This window comes from Zingiber officinale, chromosome 1A (genome assembly GCF_018446385.1).
Source record: "Zingiber officinale cultivar Zhangliang chromosome 1A, Zo_v1.1, whole genome shotgun sequence".
NCBI lineage: Eukaryota > Viridiplantae > Streptophyta > Magnoliopsida > Zingiberales > Zingiberaceae > Zingiber > Zingiber officinale.
Window position 1 is genome coordinate 103827664 of NC_055987.1, and position 25419 is coordinate 103853082.

Sequence of the window (25419 nt, forward strand, 5' to 3'; positions counted from 1 at the left end):
CTCACAAAATCTCGATATGCATGTACATATACTGAAAACTAAAACTGAATGCTCAAAAGGGAAACTACTCATGCTCATTTACTAGTAAAAGAGACAAACATACTGAAATGCTAAACATGTAAAACTACTCATGCTCTTCTAATAGCAAAGAACAGTAAGCTAATCTAAATAACATGCTAGCATAAAAGAAAACTCAACTTGCTATTTTTAAAACAAAATGAAACTTATTTCATTTGTTCTAAACTTATTCTTTAATTCACTTGTTTAAAACTTATTCTTTAATACTTTATACTTATGTAAAAATTGCTTTACTTGTTCAAAAACTTATATTTATAATACTTCAAAATAATAATCAACTTCTCTTGGGCCCGGCAACTGTGCTTTTATTTTTGTAACGACCCGACCCATTTGGCGGCCCATTGGGCGACCCTCAGGTCGTCGACAATCGACCGTCGGCCGTGTCGTTACTACTAGGTTATCTGAACCTAGGGACGACTATGGGAGCCCAACCCAAGGATAACTGAGAGTCCAGTACAGTGCCACTGATAAAAGTAAAATACTTGTTATCTTTTAATACTTCTAATATATAATGCCTCGACATTTTCTTTAGCACCTTGTGTGCCAAAATCCCTAAAGTCTTGACTTCGGGATCTACTTAAGGCCTTGGCCTTTTCTTTCTTTTCTTTATCTTTCTTATACTTTTCTTCATCTTTCTTATACTTTTCTTAAACCCAAAATACTGTTAGGGTATCTTTCGTATGCATCTATGAATGAAACTAACTATGTAACACATAATCATGCATAAAATACAAAAGAAATCTGCACATACAATACTTGTCAAAAATCTGCACTAATGCTTAACAGAAATCTGCATACTAGCTTGATAAAAATCTGCATAATAGCTTAACAGAAATCTGCATACTAGCTTAACAAAATCTGCATCTTAATACTTTATAAAATCTACATTGATCAACATGTAAATCTCTTTTCTCATCTTCTAAACTAAACTTCTATTCTGAACTTATTACTTGCATAACTAAATCATCACATACTTCTCACTTTTAGACTAAACTAACCTCAATAATCGGTACAGGAATTATCTTCCTAAATATGGAACCCACTTGATCTCCTGAATAAACTAGTATAACAGAATGTTATATCTTACAGACATCTGATTATATGTAGTGAAACCCCATTGAAATAAATCATATGATCTTCTACTCAGCAGCTCTAATGCATGGACTCTTAATCTAGAAAACATAGCTTCAAGTTGTCCATCTGCTTCAAACCTTTTCAAAGCATAATCGATATCCTGCAAACAAAAGGATTAGGTTCTCTTCACTCTTCTTAATCCGCTGATTTAGTTCTAAAATCTCCATCAAAATACCAATCATCAAGCTAAATCCACCGACAGAATCTGTCCAAGATTTTGGAAGCTCTCAAAAGAACAAAACCTCCAACCATTGAATCTTAACCTACCAATAATCTGTACCTTCCACATTAATTCCAATCCAGCAAAACTTAAGGAAAGGATGCAGCAAATGCTAAGAAAACTGGAAGGCTAAAATTGTGATACTAATTATGGTAACAAGGAGATCTAAGTTGATACCATGTAAAACCTAAGTAAAACTTACACTTGATACACTTACCCATTCTAAATTAATCCTTACTAAGCAGAGCATAAGGAAAATTGCTGCTGTTATCACAAACATTAATACCATGATGTACTAAAACATGCACCCAATGAATCTACACAATCTAATTCTTCCAACTACGCATAGCATAAAGAAAAGTTGCTCAATAATCTATACCCTTACAGGTTCATCGATTGGTAGCAAAAATTCCGAAACTTGCAAGGCTCAAATGATCCGAAAACAGAGAAAACAAGGAAACTCATGCAAAGCTTCGGGAACAAGGAAGAAATCAAGGATTAAACATCGGAGCTATCTTACTGCAGGTGAGTAGCAACTTACAGTCGCGTTCTTGAACTCACAGTCGGAAAAATCGCTTCTAGGGTTCGGGTAACTCGAATTTTCCGGCCTCTCCTTGCGCCTACAACTTCTCCTCGGTGAGAAGATCTTGGGAAAGTGAAGAGCTCTCAGATTGGACTCCTGATCGGCCGCCGGAGACACGACCTAGCCGCGACTTGTCTTCTGCCGAGCTCCGCTGTCGCGAGAAATCGCCGTCGCCGAGAAGAAAGGAGAGAAAGAATTATAAGAGGTAATTTTAGGTTTTCCGAAAATAACACAAATTCCTTTTTAAATACTTAAGTTTAATCGAAACTATGCCTTAAATCAATTGATTCCCATATCTGATTAACAAATCGAGCGCAGCTCGGTTGGTTGGGCCGGTTTTGCTTGGGTCCGGGGTGTTGGGTTCGAAACCCAGCTTCTACAACCCCTTTTTTTTTTTATTTTAGTTTATTTTTAAAACTTATTCTCCTTGGTAAAAATACCAAACGAACTCCAAAAATTACATATAAATACTCTAAAAATTTCTAAAAATCTCTAGAATTTTTCTATAGCATTTCTAAATATTTTTGAGTTATTTTTGGGGCTCAAAATGAGGAAATTTGGGTTGTTACATTTCGGAACGTGAAAATGGAGGACTCTGGTCAAATCAACGTGACCATGACAGTTGGAGAGTACGAACTATTCTAGGAAACCAAGAAACGAGTAGCCTCTGAGAAGAAAACTACCGCCTCCCGACAGCGAAAGTTGCTTGAAGTTTTTAAAGAGCCAGCCCACGCCTCGGATCGAGGCTCCAAGAGAAAGATGCTCGTAGAATTTCCCCCTGCCTTCTACAGAGAGCCTAGCATGGGTTATTATCAGCCAGATCCTAGATGCTACAGCCACAAGGAGCAACCACAAGTTTCTGTGGTAGAAAGTTCTCTGCCTAAGGACTCAAAAAGAGGAAAGGCTACCGTCCTCCGAGAAGAACGTCTGGTGGAGGCTGATGAGAAAGTGCCCTTCTCCTGCAAGATATTGGAAGAAAAGCTGCCAAAAGGATATAGACCCCCTACTATTGGGGAATATGATGGTAGCAAAGATCCCGAAGATCATCTTCGTAAGTTATGAAATGCGGCCCTGCTACACCAGTATAGCGGCACAGTTAAGTGCCGGGTATTCTTGAATACTCTATCGGGCTCCGCACAGAAGTGGTTTGATGGACTGCCGCATGGATCCATCACTTGCTTCTTAGATTTCAAGACCGTATTCCTGCGCCACTTCGCCAGCAGTAGGAAATACCAAAAGACTGACCACTGCCTTTTTGCTCTCAAGCAGGGGCCTTCTGAACCGTTAAGAAGTTATATCAAATGCTTCAACCGAGTGTCCCAGGACATCCCCGCAGCCACATCAGAAAAACTCATGAGCGCCTTCTCTCATGGACTGATAGAGAGAGAATTCTATAGGGACCTCATCAGAAATCCCGTAACGAATTTTGATGAAATGTTAGAGAAAGCCGCCAGCTACATCAATGTTTAAGAAGCGCAGGCGGCGCGAAGGAAGGCAGACAAGCCGCCTTCTTCTGCCAATAAACCTGAGAGAAGAATACCCCAACCACTTGCTCAACCTCTTCCGCACGCTTGGGAAGCCCGACCTCCCTTCCTTCCTGGTCAGGATGTTCGAGTGGTCCCGCGTGTGGCCACAGTCCATGTTCCCCAACCTGGGCATTGGGGACCATGCTATTATACTTATCATTGGTCACACACGAATTCCACTAGCGATTGTTTTCAATTCACCCGTGATTCTCGTCATGCTGCTGAGCTGGGTCTGTTACCACTCAAGCTGGCTCCCCAGGTGTCCAAAGAATGATGGAAGAATGACGTGATGCAGCGACACAGGAAAGCAGACCCCGAACAAAGCAGGGGGGGCCTGGCATGCATCAGCAAGGACTCACCAGGGAGCAAGGAGAAGCCCGTGAAGCAAAGAATAGGGGCAATGTGGTCATCTGGGACATAGGCATGATCTCTGGAGGGCCTACTGATGGAGATTCAGGCAGGGCACGTAAGTCCCACGAACGCCGGTGGGAGATCCACGCTGTTGGATGTAGCCATGAGCAGGCTGTTGGCCCTGTCATTAGTTTTGGACCACAGGATTTGGAGGGATTGGAGCTGTCTCATGATGACACCCTCATCATTAAGGTTGTCATAGCAAATAGCCGAGTGGTCAGGGTCTTTGTTGACACCAGGAGCTCTGTCAACGTGTTGTTTATGACCACTTTTGAAGAAATACAGATCGATGCCAGCGAACTTCAACCAGTGGCTACTTCTTTATATGGTTTTACTGGTAAGGAGGTAAAACCCATGGGCCAGATCAAGTTGCTCATATCTTTAGGAAGTAAACCATTAGTGAGAACCAGGAGGAGTACCTTCATCGTGGTGGATTCACCCTCTTCTTACAATGTCATTCTGGGCCGACCGGCTTTACATGAGTTCCGAGCTGCTATTTCTACCTTCTACCAGAAAATCAAGTTCTCGTGGGGGAGCAGGTCAGGGATGTTAAAGGAGAGCAGTGAGTTTCTCGTCGATGTTATATTGATATGGTCAGAGTAGAAGCTCGCAAGGCACAAAGGACCCAGGATGGGGTCGTTCATGCCATCTAAGAAGGACCTCTACCTATAGCGGAAGAACTCATTCATTGGGAGGAAATCCAATTATATCCTGAACGCCCAGAAAGCCTCACTCTTGTAGCTAGTGATTTACCTCTTGAGCTTAGAGAAGAATTGATCCAATGTTTGACTCGCAACAGAGATGTCTTTGCCTGGTCTACTGAAGAATTACCGGGGGTCAAGCCTGAAATAGCATAACATAAGTTACATCTCTTGCATGATGCCCAGCCGGTCAAGAAGAAAAAGAGATATTTCTCGGCCGATCAAAATAAAGTTATCCGAGCTGAAGTGGATCAACTCTAGAAAGTGGGTCACATTAGGGAAGTACAATTCCCGTCCTGGCTTTCTAATGTGGTCCTGGTGGCGAAGCCCAATAATAAGTTGAGAGTTTGCATAGACTTCCGAGATCTCAACCGCGCCAACCCTAAAGATTGTTACCCTCTCCCCAGAATTGACCAGATGGTAAACTCAACCGTAGGCTGTGAAAGGATTTGCATGCTGGATGTTTATCAAGGGTATGACCAAATCCCCTTGGCACTAGAGGATCAGGAGAAGATCAGCTTTATCACAGTGGATGGTACCTTTTGTTACATTGTCATGCCTTTTGGACTCAGGAATGTTGGGGCCACCTACCAAAGGATGATGGATAAGATCTTCCGGGAGCAGATCGGACGTAACATAGAAGTCTATGTAGATGATATACTTATCAAGTCCTCTTTAGCCGCAAACCGGATAGTTGACATGGAGGAGACTTGTGGTACCCTCCCACAGTATGGGTTAAAATTAAATCCTTGAAGTGTTTGTTCGGAGCCAAAGGAGGGAAGTTCTTGGGATAACTAGTGACTGAGTGGGGAATTGAAGAGGGTCCAAGCACTCTGGGACATGAAGGCCCCCCAAAATCTGAAGGAGGCTCAGAAGTTGGTAGGCAGGATAACAACCTTGTCCATATTTATCTCCTGATCAACAGACAAAGTAGCACCCTTCTTTAAAGTGCTCAGGAAAGCTTCCAAATTCCAGTGGGACGAGGAATGCACATGGGCTTTTGAAGAACTGAAGAAGTATTTGGAGACCTTACCTTCCTTATTCAAGCCCATCACGGGAGAGCCGCTTTGGGTCTACTTGTCAGCCACCCCTGAGGCCGTAGGGGCGGTGTTGGTAAAAGAGAAAGACAATGTACAATGGTCAGTGTACTTTTTCAGTTATCTACTAAAGGGGGATGAGTTTAGATACATAGCTCTGGAAAAGTTGGTTTACAGATTGGTGCTCATGGCCCGGCATTTAAGGCCCTATTTTCTGGCACATCCCATCATGGTCTTAACTAATAGTACTATGGGTAAGGCCCTTACCAATGTATAAATTATTGGTCAGATTATCAAGTAGGCAATAGAATTAGGTGAATATGATATAGTATATCAACCTCACACGACCATTAAAGTGCAGGCCCTGGCCGATTTCTTGATAGAGATTCATCAGGCTGATTCCGAAGAGACTTGGAAGGTGTACGTCGATGGATCGACCACTCGGCAAGGAAGCAGCATCAGATTTCTTCTGGTATCCCCTCAAGAGGACTTTTTGCAGATAGTCGTTTAGTTAAACTTCAGGGCTACTAACAACGAGGCTAAATATGAGGCTTTGTTGGCAGGTTGCAAGCAGCACAACATGTGGGGACTGCCCGGGTAATCATCTATTCGGACTCTCAATTGATAACCCAACAAATAGTAGACAACTTTTAGGTCAACAATGATAAGTTACAAGTATACCAAGAGGCTTATGAAAAAATGAGAGGAGAATTCAAGGAGGTCACGGTAACTATGATTCCCAGACTGGAAAATGGCTGAGCCGATGAGTTAGCCAGAATGACCAGTTCTTTGACTACATGGGTATTGGAGAGGTCAATAGCACAGACCTTCCTCGTAGCCTAGATAGATCTTCAGAATAACATGGAGGAGTCTATTGATTGGAGAGCGCCGATGATTATTTATCTTCAGCAAGGTACCCTATCGACCGACCTTGAGAATGCACGGTTGATCAGGAAAAAGACCCATGCCTATACCATGATAGGAGATCAGTTATACAAGTGAACATTTTCCAGACCTTTACTCAAGTGTTTAGGTATGGAAGAGGCGGATCATGCCTTGCAAGAGATACATCTAGGGTGTTGCGGCAGTCATGCTGGAGGTAGAACATTAGCCCACAAGGTGTTGTTGGCCCTTTATTTCTGGCCTACCTTACAGCAAAATGCTCAATGGTTGGTAAACACTTATTTATCTTGCCGAAAACATCAAAATCTGACGCATATGCCCACTTCAATGGTAAATACATCTATAGTCTCTTGTCCCTTCGATTAGTAGAGTATGGATATTGTTGGACCATTCCCTATGGCACCCGGTCAAAAGCGATTTCTGCTTGTGGCAGTGGACTACTTTTCCAAATGGGTAAAAGCCAAAACCCTGACCAAAATTATAGAGGGAGTAGTTATTCAGTTTTTGTGAAAAAATATTCTGTACAGATTCAGTATACCCCATAAACTGGTCTTAGATAATGGAAGACAGTTTCAAGGTCAGAAGATTCAGGTCTGGTGTCAAGGGTTTGGCATTACTCAGGCCTTTACATCTATAGCATACCCGCAAAGTAATGGTCAGACAGAAGTTATTAACCGAGAGATTATGCGGGGATTGAAGGTTAAGTTGGATCACGTTGGAGGAGATTGGGTAGAAGAATTGCCAAGTATCCTCTGGACCTACTGTACGACGCCCCAGGAGAGCACATGCCTTACACCGTTTCATCTAGTCTACAACAATGAGGCAATGGTGCCTATAGAGATCAGGGTGCCCTCAACTAGGAGACTGCTATACGATGGAGAAAATGCCGAGCATAGACTCGCAAAGTTGGACCTTATTAGTGAAATCCGTAAGCGGACGACAGACAGGCTAGCGGCCTACCGACAAAGGATGAGGCAGAATTACGATAGAAGGGTGGTTCCTTGTTTCTTCGGAGAAGGGGACCTAGTCTGGAAGCAAACAAAGCCTGTGGGGGCGTAGCCAAGCTAGCACCCCAATGGGATGGGCCTTATATAATTGTTAAAAAAATGGCGTCAGGTGCCTACTACCTACAAGATGACCGGGGTAGGAAGCTAGATCGGCCCTGGAGCGCTAATTATCTTCGGGCTTATTGCACATACACCACTTTCTCTTCTGTAAGCATAGTCCCAATAGGAGTGGGTCTAATTGGGGTATGATAAGTCAGGTCGGGAATATGCGCTTGACTGGGCAGTCAAAATGGTAGCCTGGTCAGGATTATTTTGTCCTTACTCTTTATAAATCATCATACTCATTTAGGATTCATACCCAGAATGCGGATAATTAGAAATGGGATGGAATGTTAAGCATAAGGTTGTTCCATTTACATAGCTTATAGATACAAATTACTTAAAAGCGGAAAAGATTTCGTCAAGTATTTCTTTCAAAATATGGCGGTGATCTAAGAAGTGTTCGGGGGGAGTGGAGGTAAGATACCCTTGCTCATACAGTTGTCAGAGGGCCCCTGCCACACTATAAGCTATAGATGTCACAAAGACGTCCCCTACCTGAACGTCAAACTCTCGAGAATGTAGGTAAGCCTCTCGGTTCAGCCTGCAGCGTTTGCTTTCTCCCTCCCTATATATTTCCAGAGCCGTGGTGACTCCGAAGGAAACAGAGCGGGCTTGGGCTAATTCAGCTCGCACGATGCACAATTTTGCTGCTTGCGATTCCAAAGTTTTGCTCTGATCCTGTAATAGTGCCTCCTTGGATTGCAGCTCTTGGACTAGCTGATCTAAAGTCTGCTTATGAAGAGCTTCCACCCTGCTTTTTTCCACCTGAAGGCCTTTGATTTCCTGATCTGCCTCCCTCAGGGACTGCCTGTGGAGGGTATTCGCTCTCTTCAAGGTCTCTATCTCAATCCTCAGTATATGGCCAGCTGCCTCTGGGTCATTCAATTGATGTTCCACTTCAGCTTCCTTGTCCTTCATAACTTTATTTTCTAGGTATACTGAGGACAGTGTATGATTCATAATCAAGGAGTCGACGAGGCTCTGTAGAAGAACAAGTATGAGGAAATGATAAAAATGAAGAGGAGTAAGAAAGAAAGCTTGCAGCTATAGCTCCTTCTATGATCAAATCCAACTGGAGTGGCACTGGAAGGGCATGTATCTGCTCTAAATTTTCTTCCTAGCGAGTGGGCAACATTCCTCTAAGAGTGATGCGGCTGGTGGGTGCATCCAATTGACATTGCAAATGTTGTTCGGAGGGTAATGTTGCTCTGAAATGTGAGTAGGGTGAGCATCGCGGTCTGGAGAGTCCAGCTTCGGCCTCAGCCGGGGTGAAGTTGTTAGAGTGTATACTAAAAGCCTAGCTTTTGTATAAACATTTATTTATAAATAAAGAATCACAATGGTCAAATACCTACATTTATTTGTTAAGTGTGGTTGTTTAATTAATTTATATTGTAGATAACATGGTGTGTGGTGTCACACACAGAAGATCATGTTATCAGTTGTTTATAAATTATAAACAGTTGCACATGACTAAGATGGAAAGGAACGAACCATCGAAATAGTCGTAGTGTAATTAGGTATTAGTTTATCTTGACTAATAAATTACACTAGTACACTCTAAGTGTATTGAGTAGGACCATTTTAGGTAAGTTCTTTTTATACTGACATGATAAAAGAACTAGACCTTAGTTATTATGGAAGTGTGTGCTCTTAATCCTAATATAATAACAAACACATATATTTAGTATTTATTTCTTTGACTTATCAATGGGTGAGATTTAGCTCGATAAATCAATAAGTCTGATAAGTTGGGAAATAATATTACTTATAGTGTGTGTTGTTGATTATAGAAGGAAACTGTGTCATAGTAATCTAGGTTGAGAATTCCCCCAAGAGGAGCTCATAAGGATTGTCATGTTAAACCCTGCATGTGGACTTAATCCGACATGACAATGAGGTTGAGTGGTACTACTCTTGGACAAAAATATTACTTAAGTGAGTTGTCAGTAACTCATTTAATTAGTGGGCATTCAACATCTTAAACACAGGGAGACTAACATACTTATAATAAGAAGGAGCCCAAAATGTAATTTGGGATTGGTGCGGCAGTTCAATAATAATTCTTTAGTGATATGAATTATTATTGATGAAATTAAGTTGTGTGTTCGGGACGAACACGGGAAGCTTAATTTCATCGGGAGACCAAAACCAATTCCTCCTCTCAGTCCCTATCGTAGCCTCTTTTATATAGAGATTTATACCCACCACATACCCACTTTTTACCCAACCCAAGGGGGCCGGCTAAGCTAGCTTGGAACCCAAGCTAGGGCCGACCAAGACCCAAGGATAGAGTCAAGATTAGTGGTCGACCCTAGCTGGAAGTCCAAGCTAGGTGTGGCCGGCCACATAGAAAATAAAAAGAGATTTTTATTAAAATTATTTCTTATGTGGATATCATGGTTTTAAAAGAGAGTTTGTAAATTAAATCTTTCCTTTTATAGTTTTCTACAAAAGATTAAGAAAAGATTTGAAATCTTTCCTTATTTGTAGATTGAAAGGTAGATTTTAATTTTGAGAAAACTTTCCTTTTTTAACCATGTTCATGATTTAAAAGAGAGTTTAAAAAATTAAATATTTCTTTTATAAGTTTCTACAAAAGATTAAGAAAAGATTTAATATCTTTCCTTATTTGTAGATTGAAAGGAGATTTTAATTTTTAGAGATAACTTTCCTTTTTGGAATTCATCCACATGTTTAAAAGAAATATTTTAATTTATAAAATTTCCTTTTTACAATCCACCATGAAGGGAAAAATTATTGGAGAATTTTTTTATAAATTTCCGGAGACAAATTAGGAAGTTTTAATTCTTGTGTTGATTAAAACACTCCTTGTTTGGGATTTTAAAGTGGCCGGCCATGATGTTTAATGAGAAGAAAATTGTTTTTTAATTATAATAAATTTTCCTTTTCATGGCAAAAGAATTAAGGAAGTTTTTATTTAAATTTCCTTATTTGCCAAGGCCAAGGATTATAAAAGAGAGGGTAGAGGTGCCTTCATGGGTGACAACTCTATTCTTTTCTTCCTCTCTTTTTCTCCTTGGTGTGGCCGGCCCTAGAGGTTCTCCCTCTCCTCTTCTCTTCTTCTTTAGTGGCCGGTTTTATCCCCTCTTGGAGCTCTTGATGGTGGCCGGTTCTAGCTAGGAGAAGAACGAGAAAAATGAGGTTTTGTTTCTAGCATCCCTTGGAGCTTGGTGGTGGTGGCCAGACCTCTACTTCTCTTGGAGAATTGTGGTGGCCGAATCTTGCTTGGAGAAGAAGGTGGCTTAGGTGGATTCTCATCTCGGTAGATCGTTGCCCACACAACGTCCGGGATAAGAAGAGGAATACGGTAGAAGATCAAGAGGTTATTTGCTTACAAAGAAAGGTATAACTAGTAATTGTTTTCCGCATCATACTAGTTTTCTTTGTATAGTTATTTTTGGAAATACCAAACACAAGAGGCATATGATTCTAGAATTTTCGGATTTGTTTCAAATTTGTGTTTCTTTTGTTTTATTTTTTGAATTTGTGATTCGATTGTTCTTTTTGGTTAACCTAGAGTGATTTAAGGAATTAAATATTAGCTTTCCTTAAAAGTCTTTGTCTAGGAGGTGGTGGATGCTCCCATACCCAAGAAGGCCATGTGCCTCACTATGCTGTCCTGGAAGCCAATTTTGGAAATTAATATTTAATAGAATTAATAACATAGGTGGATTTGGATCAATAGTGTTAAATTCTGCTTGCGATCCAAATCTAAACTATCAAGAACAGATAAGTTAAATTTGGAATCAATGATGTTAAGTTCCGTCTGCGACTCTTAATTTAACTTCTAAAGAACACAATAGGTTATTTAAGGAAAGGTTCGACACTTGTACAAAATTTTTGTACAGTGGAACCGGTACGATTTTCCTAGGACTAACCAACAATTGGTATCAGAGCTAGGGTTTGTCTCTGTGTGTTTGGTTTTCAAAAGATTATGCACATGTCATACATAATTTAGGCAGGATAATAGTAGGATGTGCTAACTTTGTGGTTGCAGGCTCCAATTATTATGACATATAGATATTGTGTATGATTGGACCCTTGGACATGTCAAGGGCATTATTTTATGTGTGCATGATTGTATGTATTAAATACAGCAGGAGCTGTATTAGTTTTAGAATTTTACTTTTTTGTTCGATCTAGAATACATGTACATTCCTTTATGGAATATATGATCGATATATGTAAAATTTTATTTTTGTCGTGGATCGTATCTTTACGAGGCGTGGTGCTATTGGAGGACCAGAGGCGTAGTGGAATAAGAAGCAAGATAGATACAACAACTCGACCCGATGGCAGTGGCTAAAGATGGCAGCAGCTAGGGTTGGAGCACACGGAGGACAGTGATGAAAATGCCATAATAATTAGAAAATTAATTTCCAAATTAATTTCTTTTATTTACTGTGTATGTGCGCATGTGTTATATGCTAGCATAGGTTAAAATTCCTCACCTTAAATAACTAAGTGGGAGAGGAATTTTAAATAAATTCCACTGTCTCCATTACTGGTTTGTAATTGATGCAACAAGCTTGCGTGTTGGCTCTGAGTACCTCCCTCCACAACGGATGGGTTTGTTGCGGATCACTAGATCAAACTTCCTTTATGGATGGTTATAGGAAATTATTTAGGAGCGTGTGATCTTCTCCAACTGAAAGTGCATAATCCTATTTAATGGACTAAGTATCAAGTAAAGGTATACACTAAGACACATTCAATAGTATCCTCCCCAACGGAGTTACTGCTATTGTTTTGCGGGACCAAAGGAATGCCAACTATTAATTTGTCATAAAGCTAGGTGAAACCCTCCTCTTACAAATGTTTGAATTTGTATACGTCCACACTAACGTGGCATGCAAAATTCACGGTGTTTGAGGTAATTTTGTCATAAAGTTAGGTTGACAAAATAAATTGGGTAAAACCTCCTCTAATAAACAAATGAATTTGTATACGTCCACACTAACGTGACATACAAAATTCATGGTGTTTGAGGTAATTTAAGGATGACAAGATAATTAATGGGTAAGACCCTCCTCTTACAAATGTTTGATTTTGTATACGTCCACACTAACGTGGCATACAAAATTCATGGTGTTAGAGGTGTTGGTGAATTTAAATGATATTATTTTGTGGAATCAATATTATTTTAAATTCAAAGTTTTGACCAAATATTTGACCAATGACAAGACTAACTATTAATTTTATTCGTCATAAAGTAAAGTTGGCGAGATAATAAAAATAATGGATAAAATCTCCTTTTTGAATTTGTATAGGTCCACACTAACGTGGCATACAAAATTCATGGGGATTTTTAAGGAGTTGGCATTGACCAAATATTTTTGTGATTCTTAGGATTTTAAATGTTGGTCAATCCCCTAGCTGTTATACTATAGGATAGACTTAGTGGTCCCAATAATAATGATTGGAAATAAGACTTGGACATTAAGGTGGGTTGTTCTCTTAGAACTAAGATCAATATAGGTGTATTTTATTTATTAGTTGATACATGTTTAGTGGTATTATCTACCGGTACTTGGTGTGTAGATACGAGAGCCACTGATCATGTCTGTAATTCATTGCAGGGGTTCCAGGAAACCCGACAACTATATAAAGGGGAAATCACCGTCTACATGGGCACTACTGCAAAAGTAGCAGCTGTTCTAGTGGGAGATGTTTATCCTCTGATGGGAATAAAAAGTGGATTTTGAGAAAATTGTCTTTACATACCAAGTTTAGAAAGAACTTGATTTCAGTTTCTAAATTATCAAAGAATAGATATTCTTTCTATTTTGATAACAAACTTGTTATCAAGAAAAATAGGGAAGCTATCTGTTCTGGTATGTTGGTTGACAATTTATAATCCAATAACTCCCACGATGCAATAAATGGAAATTAATAACATATCTTCTAATTTTAATAAGAGAAAGCAACCTTCGTAAATGAACCAATTATATTTTTGGCATATAAGGCTAGGTTATATTAACTTGAGTAGGATTCAAAGGATAATAACCAATGAACTCTTGGGTTCATTGGTAGTGGAAATCTTTCCAACCTGCGAGTCTTACTTGGAAGAAAAAATAACCAAGAAGCTTTTAAGTCTAAGGGGTATAGAGCCAAAGATGTATTGGAATTGGTTCATTCTGATTTGTGTGGATCTATGACTATCCAAGAAAGAGATGGTTTTGAATATTTCATCTATTTTATAGACAACTATTTAAAATACGGGTACATTTACTTGATGCGCCACAAGTCTAAGTGTTTTGATAAGTTCAAAGAGTATTAGGTTGATGTGGAGTAACGTTAAGGTAAAAGTATCAAGACATTATGTTGAGATCGTAGTGGAAAGTACCTCTTGGGAGAGTTTTGGAGTTATTTATCAGAAGTCGGGATTCAATCCAAACTAACTACACCTGGTACACCCCAACAGAATGGTGTAGTAAGAAGGTATAAGACTCTTATGGAAATAGTTAGATCAATGATGAGTTATTCAGAATTACCAAAATTCATTTTGAGGATATACACTGGAAACGGAAATGAACATAGTACCTTCTAAGTCAGAACTCTCCACTCCCATAGAATTACAGAATGGGTGTAAGCCTAGTCTGAAGCATATTCAGGTGGTCTAGCACATGAGAGACACTGATAAGTTGGATAGGAGTTCACTTGTTTGTAGGTTATCCTAGAGAAACGAAAGGAGGTTTATAGTCCTTAAAAAATTAGAAGGTCATTGTTAGCACCAATGAACGATTTTTAGAAGAGGACTATAATAAACCTTAAGCCCATAAGTAAATTTGTTCTTAAGGACACGTCTAATCTAGTACCAATTGTACAAGATGAAATATCACAAGAAACTGCAACACGTATCACAGATGATACACAATTGCAGAAAGTGCCTCGTCGTAGTGGGAGGGTTGTTAGGCAACCTAAAATATTCATGCTTTGGGAGAGTCTTTGGACTTGATCCCTGGTGAACATAAACCTAATTCGCAGACGTATGACAAAGCTCTCCAAGATAAAGATGCAGCATCTTTGTAAAGAGCAATGAATACTAAATTAGAATATATGTATTCTAATAAAGTCTGGGAGCTTGTAGAACCACCAAATGGTGTAAAAGCCATTGGGTGTAAATAGGTCTACAATAGGAAAAGAAGGCTAGACAGGAAGGTGGAAACTTTCAAAGCAAGGCTTGTTGAAAAAGGAAACTTTTTTCATCGGTAGTCGTGCTTAAGTCTATCCGAATTCCTTTATCTATATGGACTATGAGATTTGGTAAGTGGATGTCAAGACAACTTTCCTTAATGGAAGTCTTGAAGAAAACATCCATATATAGCAACCAGAAGGGTTCATTGTAAAGAGCAAAGAGCATCTAGTATGTAAGCTCAATCGGTCTATGGACTGAAGAAAAGCTTCAAGGTCTTGATTCATCTGGTTTAATGAAGTAATCCAGACCTGTGAATTTATTCAGTGTCCAGATGAGTCTTATGTATACAAGTAGTGTGATGGAAGCGTGGTGATATTTCTTGTACTATACGTAGATGACATTTTTGGTAGTTGGAAACAATATCAAAATGTTGTCGGAAGTAAGGGTATGGTTGTCCAAACAAATTCGATATAAAGGACTTGGGAGAATGCACATATTCTTGGGATCAAAGTAATAAGGGATCGCAGGAAAAGAATATTTTGCTTATCCCAAACTTCATATATCGATACAATCCTTGCTCATTTTAGCATGCAAGACTCCAAGAAAGGTTTTCTACCTTTTAGACATGGAGTAAACTTTATCTAAAGAGATGTCTCTGAAGACATCAAAAGAGATAGAAGACATGAAGGCAGTTCCTTATGCTTTGGCTATCGGAAACCTAATGTAAGTTATGCACGAGACTGGATATATGTTTTTCCCAGGGCATAGTTAGCAGATATAGAAGTAACCCAGGACTGGGACAATAGACTGCCGTAAAGCATATATTAAAGTACCTTAGAGGGACTAGAGATTATATGCTAGTCTACTAAGCAGATGATTTGATCCCTATGGGTAACAAGGATTTTAACTTCTAATCAGATAGGGACAGTAGTAAGTCAACCTCGGGGTTTCGTGTTTACTTCAGGAGGTAAAGCCATAACAATGGAGGAGTGTTAAGCATAGATGTTTTTCAGACCCCACCATAGAAGCTGAGTATGTGGCAGCATCTAAGGCAACCATAGAAGTTGTATGGCTCAGAAACTTCATGATGGACTTAGATATGATTTCTGGTTTGCCAAAAATTATTACAATTTATTGTAATAATAGTGGTGCAGTAGCAAACTCGAAGAAAACATAAGTCCATAAGACAAGTAAACACAGTAGAGCGCAAGTACCACCCAATACGAGACATCGTATAAACGAGAAGAAGTTGTTGCCGCCTAGATTGCATCAGGTGATGACCTGTAGATCCTTTCACTAAGGTTCTTAAGGCAAGAGCTTTTGATGGGCATGTTGAAGGGTTGGGAATCCGATGTATGACAACATTTATGGCAGCATAGTCTTTTAGTATAAGTGGGAGATTGTTAGAGTGTATACTAAATGCCTAGCTTTTGTATAAACATTTATTTAGAAATAAAGAATCACAATGGTCAAATACCTACATTTATTTGTTAAGTGTGGTTGTTCAATTAATTTATATTGTAGATAACATGGTGTGTGGTGTCACACACAGAAGATCATGTTATCAGTTGTTTATAAATTATAAACAGTTGCACATGACTAAGATGGAAAGGAACGAACCATCGGAATAGTCGTAGTGTAATTAGGTATTAATTTATCTTGACTAATAAATTACACTAGTACACTCTAAGTGTATTGAGTAGGACCATTTTAGGTAAGTTCTTTTTATACTGACTTGATAAAAGAACTAGACCTTAGTTATTATAGAAGTCTCTGCTCTTAATCCTAATATAATAACAAACACATATATTTAGTATTTATTTGTTTAACTTGTCAATGGGTGAGATTTAGCTCGATAAATCAATAAGCCCTATAAGTTGGGAAATAATATTACTTATAGTGTGTGTTGTTGATTATAGAAGGAAACTGTGTCCTAGTAATCTAGTTGAGAATACCCCCAAGAGGAGCTCATAAGGATTGTCATGTTAAACCCTACATGTGGACTTAGTCTGACATGACGATGAGGTTGAGTGGTACTACTCTTGGACAAAGATATTACTTAAGTGAGCTGTCAGTAACTCATTTAATTAGTGGACATTCAACATCTTAAACACAGGGAGACTAACACACTTATAATAAGAAGGAGCCCAAAATGTAATTTGGAATTGGTGCGATAGTTCAATAATAATTCTTTAGTGGTATGAATTATTATTGATGAAATTAAGTTGTGTGTTCGTGGCGAACACGGGAAGCTTAATTTCATCGGGAGACCAAAACCAATTCCTCCTCTCAGTCCCTATCGTAGCCTCTTGTATATAGAGATTTATACCCACCACATACCCACTTTTTACCCAACCCAAGGGGGTCGGCCAAGCTAGCTTGGAACCCAAGCTAGGGCCGGCCAAGACCCAAGGATAGAGTCAAGATTAGTGGCCGACCCTAGCTTGGAGTCCAAGCTAGGTGTGGCCAACCACATAGAAAATAAAAAGGGATTTTTATTAAAATTATTTCTTATGTGGATATCATGGTTTTAAAAGAGAGTTTGAAAATTAAATCTTTCCTTTTATTGTTTTCTACAAAAGATTAAGAAAAGATTTGAAATCTTTCCTTATTTGTAGTTTGAAAGGTAGATTTTAATTTTGAGAAAACTTTCCTTTTTTAACCATGTTCATGATTTAAAAGAGAGTTTAAAAAATTAAATATTTCTTTTATAAGTTTCTACAAAAGATTAAGAAAAGATTTAATATCTTTACTTATTTGTAGATTGAAAGGAGATTTTAATTTTTAGAGATAACTTTCCTTTTTAGAAATCATCCACATGTTTAAAAGAAATATTTTAATTTTTAAAATTTCCTTTTTACAATCCACCATGAAGGGAAAATTATTGGAGAAATTTTTTATAAATTTCTGGAGACAAATTAGGATGTTTTAATTCTTGTGTTGATTAAAACTCTCCTTGTTTGGGATTTTAAGGTGGTCGGCCATGATGTTTAATGAGAAGAAAATTGTTTTTTAATTAAAATAAATTTTCCTTTTCATGGTAAAAGAATTAAGGAAGTTTTTATTTAAATTTCCTTATTTGCCAAGGCCAAGGATTATAAAAGAGAGGATAGAGGTGCCTTCATGGGTGACAACTCTATTCTTTTCTTCCTCTCTTTTTCTCCTTGGTGTGGCCGACCCTAGAGGTTCTCCCTCTCCTCTTCCCTTCTTCTTTAGTGGCCGGTTTTATCCCCTCTTGGAGCTCTTGACGGTGGCCGGTTCTAGCTAGGAGAAGAAGGAGAGAAAGGAAGTTTTGTTTTTAGCATCCCTTGGAGCTTGGTGGTGGTGGCCGGACCTCTACTTCTCTTGGAGAATTGTGGTGGCCGAATCTTGCTTGGAGAAGAAGGTGGCTTAGGTGGATTCTCATCTCGGTAGATCGTTGCCCACACAACGTCCGGGATAAGATGAGGAATACGGTAGAAGATCAAGAGGTTATTTGTTTACAAAGAAAGGTATAACTAGTAATTGTTTTCCGTATCATACTAGTTTTTTGTATAGTTATTTTTGGAAATACCAAACACAAGAGGCATCTAATTCTAGAGTTTTCGAATTTATTTCAAATTTGTGTTTCTTTTGTTTTATTTTTTGAATTTCTGATTCGATTCTTCTTTTTGGTTAACCTTGAGTTATTTAAGAAAATTAAATATTAGCTTTCCTTAAAAGGCTTTGTCTAGGCGGTGGTGGATGCTCCCATACCCAAGAAGGCCATGTGCCTCTCCATGCAGTCCTGGAAGCCAATTTTGGAAATTAATATTTAATAGAATTAATAACATAGGTGGATTTGGATCAATAGTGTTAAGTTCCGCTTGCGATCCAAATCTAAACCATCAAGAACAGATAAGTTAAATTTGGAATCAATGATGTTAAGTTCCGTCTGCGACTCCTAATTTAACTTCTAAAGAACACAATAGATTATTTAAGGAAAGGTTCGACACTTGTACAAAATTTTTGTACAGTGGAATCGGTACGATTTTCCTAAGACTAACCAACAGGTGTGAGTTGAAGGTCCTGTCGTTGCATGGGGGGCTTCCAGAGGATGGGATGCAGAAGGCGAAGGCACAGGGGGAGATGCATGGGATGAAGTAGGATCCGTGGGGAGTGGGTGAGATTCGTTGAAAATTCGTTCCCGGATAATAGAAGACCTCCCTTGGGGAACCCCCTCTGGGACTCCTGAAGGCGTCACAGAAGCACTGGGGATTCCTATGTTGGAGGTCGTAACTAGAGGTGGGGAAGAAGACCTAACAGTAGGAGAATTGTCAGCTGCAAGATCAACAAGTCTGCGTTCGAACTTGTGTGCCAGGGGTTGGTCGTCTGAATCGGAATCTTCTGGTGGAGTTCATGATCGACGAGCTAGAAGGGAAGAGGCGCTTCGACTTGTGGGGTCAATAGCAAAGTGTGCTCGACAAGCTGCACGAAAGGCTGCTCTCGAAGCCCGGCTGGCGGGAGGTATGGTCGCTGACCTGGAAGTTGATTGGGGAACCAATCGAGAAGAAAGTTCAGGGGATGATCGGGGAGCTGAGAGGGGAGTTGCTTGAAGGGATGACCGGGGAATGGCAGTAGTAGTTGCTCCCAGCCGAACAGGAGTAGAGTGGGGTAGCGGCCTTCTCTCTAATATAAGGTGACCCCTGCGCATTATTTCCTGATCACTCAGGGGGAGGGGTTGGACATAATATGTACGGTTCAAGGTGTTGGCTGCGCGAGAAAAACTAAGGTTAAATGGACAATACCGAAAAGAAGAACAGAATAAGTGAAAATTAGGTATGGACTCAGCCAGGGAGTGGGGCAGCTCGGAGGAAATGCGACTCAACCTAAAAAAACATAGCATCTCCTCACTCAGTAATCTCATTAAGTCCAGTCTCCAACACATCCGTTGAGTCGAAACCTCTGAAAAGAGGGGATTGTTACTGAAGTCCCCCAAGTAAGGTGCCATAAGAAGCGATCGTTGCCATCGAGCGGGTCATTCCACATTAGAGGGAAGTCGAAGAAAAAAATAGTTATCCATCCGGGCTACGTCAGGGGAGGGAATAGGACAAAAGAAGGTAGTACGAACACGGGCCTGAAAATGAAATAAACCCTCATGCTATTGGCGAGGGGTAAAGAAGTAGTGAAACAGGCAGGTCGACCAGGATATGTCGCAGACTTCGCACAGGATGACGAATCCACAGAGGATTCTTATGGAATTGGGAGTTAGTTGACCCAGAGGAAGTCGTAAATATCTAGTTACTTCATAAAATAGAGGGTGAAGGGGGAAGCGCAACCCAATAATGAATTGTTCTTTGTAGAATATGGTATATCCAACTGGAGGGGAAGAAGACCAGTGAAGTGAAGTGGGGATGATGATATGCATACTCTCCGAGATCTTGTAGGTGTAACGAAGATGTTCCAAGTCCACGCCGGAGAAATTGGAAGCTCCGAGAGCATAAACAAGCGTAGGAAAAGCCATATGAAAAACTCAAGTAGAGAGGAGGACCAAAGCGCAGCAACTGGCTAGAGCAAAAGGGAGATGAAGGTGGCAAAAAGTTCAGAGGATAGGAAAAGATGAGGTATTTATAGCCATCCGGTCAAAGGGCATTATGGTCATCTACCATCCGGCGGCCCGCAAGAAAAGAGGTTTAGGGCATCTAGGCAAAGGAGGTCATTGGATCACCATCAGAAATAGGACCCAAAGGATATGTCCAGAAGAGTGGTGGCGGGAAAAGCGAGGACGATCATGAGGCATGGTCACCTTGGGAAAGAGCACCACTGTAGTATGAAACCTTTGAGATCTCTGCATGCATCCTCTCTCTCTCTCTCGCCTTTGCATGTTAAGTTCGTAGGGCGAACCTAGGTGGGGAGCCGAAGGGAGAACCTAGGTAGGGAGCCGAAGGGCGAACCAAGTTAGGAAGTCAGCTCAGGATAATAAGCGATCAGAGGCCTGGGGCAAGGGCACTAGTCAAAATGCCAGTGTGGTCGAAAACAGATCCTGGGTCGGGGAACAAGTGGGTCTTGGTGGGGAGCATAGTGAAATAAAGAATTTTTAAGAGAGAGGTAGTTATAGATAAATTTCCTAAAGCTTAAGTAACCTCAAACAAAAGAAGATATGGATGTTTGCATATGAAAAATTTTACATCAAGCCCGGGGGTCTGAGGGAGGTATAGCGTCGGGGGGAGGTACAGAAGAAGCTAAGAAGTCATTATCAACAGTGAAGGAAGGGAAGGCTCCATCGGGAAGCTCGTTCACAAGGCGAGTCCTGTCCAGGAAATTATCTGAGGGGGCAGAGCGAAGAAGGCCTTGCTCAAACAATTGGCGTACAACACCCATGCCCCCATGACATATCATCAAGTCAATTAAGCCACCAGCTTGAGGAGATCTAACGTATGTGAGTCTGTAGGCTCTGAGGCGATCAGTTTCGCCCAATCGGTATTCCACCAGCTCGACCTTTATCTTGTCTACATTCGCCAAGGCCAGGGCCTTCTCCTGTTTAAGGGTGGAGGCATCTGCCTGGACCTTAAGAAGATCTGCCTGGAGGGACTTTATGGTGGCTTGGTCAATGCCCCATTGAGCCTTGAGAGCCTTTTTTTTGTTGGTACTTGTAGACAGGTATTCTTGGGCAACTCCCAGGTCTTTCTGCAAGACCTTATAAAACTCCTGAAGTGCCTGTAGATCTGAAGAAAGAGTGGCCAGCTCTAATTCTTTCTCATCCAGCTCAGTCGAAAGTTGGCGACGACGCTGCCCCTCTAAGTTCAGTTTAGATTCACTGGTCTGCAAAGCCACTTATAGTTTCTTTATCTTTTCTGAGGATACCTGAGCCAGATTCCTGGAAGACTAAGCGGACTCCCTGACCGTGTGAAGATACGAATGTAGAGGGTGGGTCATCCGAAGTCGGAGGGTCAAGCGGATTGCAAGGAGTTAGGGGCAGCTCTAATTCTCGAATACGAGCCTTCAGTGACTCGTTCTCCTGCAACAGATCTGTGGCAACTTGGGTCAAGCTCAAACCCATAGAACAAGCCTACCTGGCATAAAAAGGAAGGTCAGAATTAATTTCAGGAATTCAGACCAGGAAAAGGAAGACTCACTGATAGTATATGCTGAGAAACCAGGTCTATCCCTTCCGACGTGGAGCCTCCCTAGAATTGCTCATTGGCCGATCACCAGGAGGTAGCTAAGGCTCCATGCAGTTACCGCAGATGGGAGAGGTATCACCAGCATCTGCTGAATCCAATCCAGCTACTGAGGATAGGCTCTAGGAAACTGAGAAGTCATATTTAGTCCGCTTGGGCTGTTCCCTGAGGCGAGAAGCTGAGGCGGAGGTGGTGGCAGGAGGAATAGAGGGAGTCGTATAACTCCTGGGCTGGTCTCCAGCAGAGTGGCTGACCTGCTCAAGGACTAGGACCCGGACGGGAGTAGGTGCTGGGACTTCCGCTACAAGAGGAGACTCCCGGATAGGGGTTTTATTCATTTTAGCCCGAATCTTGAGGGTTTTGGAGGAAGTCTGCCCAAGGGGAGGAAGTGGAGAGGATGGAGTCGAAGGTGTGACCCTCTTCCGTTTGCGCTGTAGGCACAAGCACTTGTCTAGAGGAGGAGAAGGAGCTTGCTCCTTCTCAATTGGTTCCAGGGGTACAGAGCCAGCTCAGGGATGGCAGCTTCCAGAAGGAGTTGGGTGGAGGACTCTGCTGGCTTCTTCGTTGTTTCACTTGAGGGAGTTGTTGAGGGAATGACGAGGCCTTTAGCAACTTCTTCGCCCACGGCTTTCAAAACATCACTGGGAATCTTGGTCGAGTAGACCAAGTAGGCACGAAATATAATAGCCTCTGCAAAGCAAGAAGGAAATACCTCAGTTAGCGAAGACTAGCGGAAGGAAAAGCAAAGTCTTACCAAATGGAGCTCCTATAGCTACGGAGATCGGGCTGAGTCCAAAAAGATGTAAAAAAGCCTTCTCGCAATATTACGTATAGGAGAAGGCAGACTCCATTTAGTTTCTCTGAAGCTGCATAGCAGATGGGTTGGTGCCTATGATCGGGTAACTCAAAAGATGAAGGAAGGTTGGAGCATCATTTGGTCGGCCAGGGCACCGACTCGGGCATCCTAATGAATACACCCGACCCGGGATTGTACCATAAACACGCCGGGCTCGGATCGTTTGAAAGAATAAAAGTTGGACGGTTAAAGGAATTTGGTAGACACGACAAAGGATGACCATTCCGTAGATAGCACGAAAGACATTCGGAGCAAACTGAGAAAGCGGGATACCGAAATACTAGCTTAGTGAGGAGAAAAATGGGTGAATAGGAAAGCGAAGACCTCCTAAGAGTTAGTCTTTGAAAAAAGTTACAAAACCTTCGAGAGGAGAAGGGTGTTCATCGGGCTTGGGAGGTCGTAGTTGATAATTTTCAGTGAGGCGTAGACTACTCTAGATCTGGAACAAGTCGCTGCTGTCTAAGTCCGAAATGTAATACAAATACCGGGGTATCTCCTTACCTTCAGCCATGAAGAAACTAGCAAGGATGAAGATGAAAAGAAAAAGCACTCACAAAAGGCAAGTAAGAGGGAAGACTTAACAGGGAAAAATAAGAAGAAGGTGAAGAGTCGAAAGCGCTCGAAGTGGTGAGAAGGTGACGACAGACAGCCTTTAGGGTTTATAAGTCAGAACTCCTAGGAGATATTGAAAAATGAGTCGGGTATCTTTCTGGGTAAGGCCCACGATCGCCGTCACATCAAAAAGGGTTATAGACATCGGGAGGGGTGCACAAAAGGGCTTATCATGTGAAGTAAGAAATGAAGATAGGGGATACATGGCATTACTCTAGGAAGTGTATTAATGATGGACGTGACAAAGATATCAGAAAGGGGGATATGCGTACGGAACGCCCCACTTATGAAAGACCATACCTCGAAGACTAAGATGGCCATGCGGGTATCTCGGGAAATGGCGAGAAGGACGGCGGGAAGTGCTAATTTAAATTTTACACCGCCATTCTTCATTGTCGTCTCGAAACGAGAGTGAGCTTTAAATATTTCTTATTTTCTCTTAAGTCTTATACGAGCCACTTTGTGATTATAGAAAAAGAGCTTCAAGATATGCATAGCAGCTCATCCCAGGGCGAAGTATCGGTACGAATTTCTAGGATCCTTCCCGAACAATGTCCCAGACTCTCGCCCCAGTGCGAGTTATAAGTGAGCATGCTCTCACGCCCAAAGACCTTCCTGGTCGGGTCCCAGACTCTCGCCTCAGTGTGAGTTATAAGTGAGCATGCTCTCACGCCCAATGACCTTCTTGGTCAGTGTCCCAGACTTTCGCCCCAGTGCGAGTTATAAGTGAGCATGCTCTCACACCCAACGACCTTCTTGGTCAGGTCCCAGACTCTTTCCTCAGTACGAGTTATAAGTGAGCATGCTCTCACGCTCAACGACCTTCTCGGTCAGTGTCCCAGACTCGCACTCCAGTGCGAGCTATAAGTGAGCATGCCATCATGCCCAACGACCTTCCTGGTCGGGTCCCAGACTCTCGCCTCAGTGTGAGTTATAAGTGAGCATGCTCTCACGCCCAATGATCTTCCCGGTCGGTGTCCCAAACTGTCGACTTAGTGCGAGTTATAAGTGAGCATGCTCACACGCCCAACGACCTTCCCGATCGGTGTCCCAGACTCTCGCCTCAGTGCGAGTTATAAGTGAGTATGCTCTCACGCCCAACGACCTTCCCGGTCGGTATCCCAGACTCTCGCCTCAGTACGAGTTATAAGTGAGCTCACGCCGAACGACCTTCCTGGTTGGGTCCCAGACATTTACCTCAGTGCGAGTTATAAGTGAGCATGCTCTCACGCCCAACGAACTTCTGGGTCGGGTCCCAGACTCTCGCCTCAGTGTGAGTTATAAGTGAGCATGCTCTCACACCCAACGACCTTCCCAGTCGGTGTCCCAGACTCTTGCCTCAGTGCGAGTTATAAGTAAGCATGCTCTCACGCCCAACGACCTTCCTGGTCGAGTCCAAGACTCTCACCTCAGTGTAAGTTATAAGTGAGCATGCTCTCATGCCCAATGACCTTCCCGGTCGGTGTCCCAGACTCTTACCTCAATGACCTTCCTGGTCGGGTCCAAGACTCTCGCCTCAGTGTGAGTTATAAGTGAGCATGCTCTCATGCCCAATGACCTTCCTGGTCGGAGTCCCAGACTCTCGCCTCAGTGCGAGTTATAAGTGAGCATGCTCTCATGCCCAACGACCTTCCTGGTCGGTGTCCCAGACTCTCACCTAAGTGCGAGTTATAAGTGAGCATGCTCTCACGCCCAACGACCTTCCTGGTCGGTTCCCAGACTCTCACCTCAGTGCGAGGTATAAGTGAGCATGCTCTCACGCCCAACGACCTTCCCGGTCGGTGTCCAATACCCTCACCTCAGTGCGAGTTATTAGTGAGCATGCTGTCATGCCCAATGACCTTCCTTGTCGGTGTCCCAGACTCTGGTCTCAGTGCGAGTTATAAGTGAGCATGCTCTCACGCCCAACGATCTTCCTGGTTGGGTCCCAAACTCTTGCCTCAGTGCG